The 3,296-nt window shown below is 37.4% G+C and overlaps 1 non-coding gene across 1 annotated transcript; it reads left to right on the top strand.

Moving 5' to 3' along the window:
• Positions 1–1,317: 1,317 nt before the first annotated feature.
• LOC138431403 (U6 spliceosomal RNA) lies at positions 1,318–1,424 on the top strand. Its single transcript, XR_011253671.1, has one exon. It is a non-coding gene; the product is annotated as a U6 spliceosomal RNA (small nuclear RNA).
• The last annotated feature ends 1,872 nt before the right edge of the window (positions 1,425–3,296 follow it).

Below are 3,296 nucleotides of genomic sequence, written 5' to 3'. Positions count from 1 at the left end.
GATAGTGTTAGGTAGACAGGTGCGAGGCACAGCATAGTAGTTGTCCATGTGGGTAAATTATGATACAATTTAAATGGGACATCAAAGAATCCAGCAATAGTGCTTTCAGGACTGGCAAGTACAAAAGAGAGTCGCTTTCTCTATTGAAGCAGGGACTTGAATACATGGGAATGCAGCAAGCAGCAGTTATTGAAGTCATGTTTATAGGACAAACAGGTAAAAACTTGATTTATAAACATAGGTTTCCAGTGGTAAGAGAGATGTCAAATATTTATTCCCATATTCATCCTATGGATAAAAAAATAATGTTTTATGAAATGTAATTGACTTGTCTAAAGTTGTACAGTAATATTGGGTCTAGGATTTTAAGCCAATTGAAAAAACATATTTCTAACTACCATACTATATTGTCCATCATATGTAAAGGTGAAACTAAGAGATCTCAGTGTGGGTTATTACAAGGATAACACATATAAAACTAGTAGCACAAGTCTAGCATGGGAACAAACGTAGCTATCTAGTAATCCCTGATTGAAATGGAACATATATTTGAGAGTTTTACATCTGAAATCTCAGGAGGGTACAAGGAGTGATATATATCAAACCAGGGGAAAAAAAAAAAGGACAAAATTACTTTACCAGTATTATTACACCTGCAGCAGCTATTGTTACCAGTAATAAAAACAATAATAATAATAATATGACTAATAGCATTAACAGAAGTATATTGCCTGAAAAGGGGAGAAGGGGGATGTTAGTCCTAATTCCCTCTATTGACCATTTTAGTAGTGATGTTAAAAAGAGAAAATTTTAAAAATGGGTGATGATCAAAATTTAATTATCATAATAGTTAACAGCATGTTACATAGAAGATTTAATTTGAGCATAATTTTTGAAGCATTGATATAATTAGCAAGAATTAAGTCTATTCTGTTTTACCACTGGGAGAAATCTAGGAATAATAGGTAAAAGGAAATAATATGTTGGAATTAACCTAAATAAGAATGTTCTTTTAACAAAGGGCTTCAAAAAATTATAAACAATAATGTAAAACTTACTAGTACTGTGTTTTGATTTCAGTTATTTACATTGATTCCTCTGCGAGGTTAGGGATAGTGTTTAGGGGATTAAAGAATACGACATGGAAGAGATTCAGTCAGATATTTATGATCTCTCCCTAATATTGAAGCCTCCTTCCCTAATTTAACTGACCAACTTTACTTACTGATCCACATCTCGAATACTGTAAAAGCACAACATATCTTAATTTTTGTGTCATCAAACAAAATGGAATAGATTAAAAAGTATAAAACTTATATGTTCACTTCAGCAGCAGATATACTAAAATTGGAATGATACAGAGAAGATTAGCATGGCCCCTGTGCAAGGATGTCATGCAAATCTGTGAAGGATTTCATATGTTTTCATGCTCAGGGTTGCAATTTCTGGAATTTATTGAGAGATGGGATTTTTACGAATCTCCGCCAAACTTATTTTTCTGCTTAAGACTTTGCACTACTATATGTATATGTATTGCCTGATATGAAAAAACTTTTAAGATTATAATGAATAAAAAGTAGTTTTTCAACCAACCATGAGGAAAGATAGATGGATGAAGTTGGCAAAATATGAATATGCAAAGAAGATCCCATTTTGAAAATATTAAGGCTCGAAAATAGAGACTGTAATGTTATTTGTAACTGTGCTAGACCAATATGAAGAAATAAATTTTTCCTCTTTTTGAGAAATGTATAAATGTAATTAAAATATATTAAGACTTTTAAAAAGAAAGTATAATACTTATTTTATATGTGTATATATATGGTCAATATGTTATATACTCTGAATTATTTTGCTTATGTCAAGAGACATGTTTTGAGTGTTTCCACAGGGTGCCCTACAACAGCTCAGAGAAGCACATTGGAGTCTCATTTGATCACCCCCTTGTTCAGAATCACTGAATCAATCAATCTTCAGTATGATTTCTCAGGAAATCATATACTCTGGGCACCTCACTATGTGTTCCATTTTGTGTCTTTTGCTGGAATGGTTTCTTCTTCCTTAATTCTATATTTTGGCATGCCCAAGAAATCCACCCCCTTTCTGTATCTATTCACACTTATCCCCAAGTGACTTCCTCTGTTTGCAGATTTAATTTCTTTCTATACACTGACAGCTCCTGACATATCCACAGTCCCTCCCTCTCTAGCCTATCTGACACTGGCATGTAGATGTCAAAGAATCATGTCAAGCATAACACTTCCAATCCCTCCATTCTCTCCCAATTTCCCCCATTCTGAAATATTTCCACTATTCACTCAGTTCATGTGGTCCAACTGACACATATATGTTCAGTCATGTCTGACTCTTTGCAACCCCATGGACTATAGCCCACCAGGCTCCTCTGTCCGTGGAATTTTCCAGGCAAGAATACTGGAGTGGGTTACCATTTCCCTCCCCAGGGGAATCTTCCTGACCCAAGGATCGAACCAGTATCCCTTGCATCCCTTTCATTGCCGTGTGGATTCTTTATCTGCTGAGCCACCAGGGAAGGTGGTCCAGCTGAGGGATCAGTCTTTATCAGTTCAGTTCAGTCTGTCAGTCATGTCTGACTCTTTGCGACCCCATGAATCGCAGCACACCAGGCCTCCCTGTCCATCACCAACTCCCGGAGTTCACTCAGATTCACGTCCATCGAGTCAGTGATGCCATCCAGCTATCTCATCCTCGGTCGTCCCCTTCTCTTCCTGCCCCCAATGCCTCCCAGCATCAGACTCTTTTCCGATGAGTCAACTCTTCACATGAGGTGGTCAAAGTACTGGAGTTTCAGCTTTAGCGTCATGCCTTCCAAAGAAATCCCAGGCCTATCTCCTTCAGAATGGACTGGTTGGATCTCCTTGCAGTCCAAGGGACTCTCAAGAGTCTTCTCCAACATCACAGTTCAAAAGCATCAATTCGTCAGCACTCAGCCTTCACAGTCCAACTCTCACATCCATACATGACTACTGGAAAAACCATAGCCTTGACTAGACAGACCTTAGTTGGCAAAGTAATGTCTCTGCTTTTGAATATGCTATCTAGGTAGGTCATAACTTTTCTTCCTATACCTCTTTGTAATCACTCTAATCCATTGGCAAGTGCTTTTGACTCTAGCTTCAAGTCACACCCTGACAGCAAGCACATCTGATAACTCTATCATCATCCTGGCCAAGTCACTGTCATCTCTCACGTTGATTGTCACTACAGACTTCTATCTCTTTCACTCATACCTTCTATTGCCAGTTTCATGCACAGCA

This window comes from Ovis canadensis, chromosome 1, assembly GCF_042477335.2.
Source record: "Ovis canadensis isolate MfBH-ARS-UI-01 breed Bighorn chromosome 1, ARS-UI_OviCan_v2, whole genome shotgun sequence".
Lineage (NCBI taxonomy): Eukaryota > Metazoa > Chordata > Mammalia > Artiodactyla > Bovidae > Ovis > Ovis canadensis.
The sequence above is the reverse complement of the archived record's forward strand: the minus strand, read 5'-3'. Positions and strand labels throughout refer to the sequence as shown.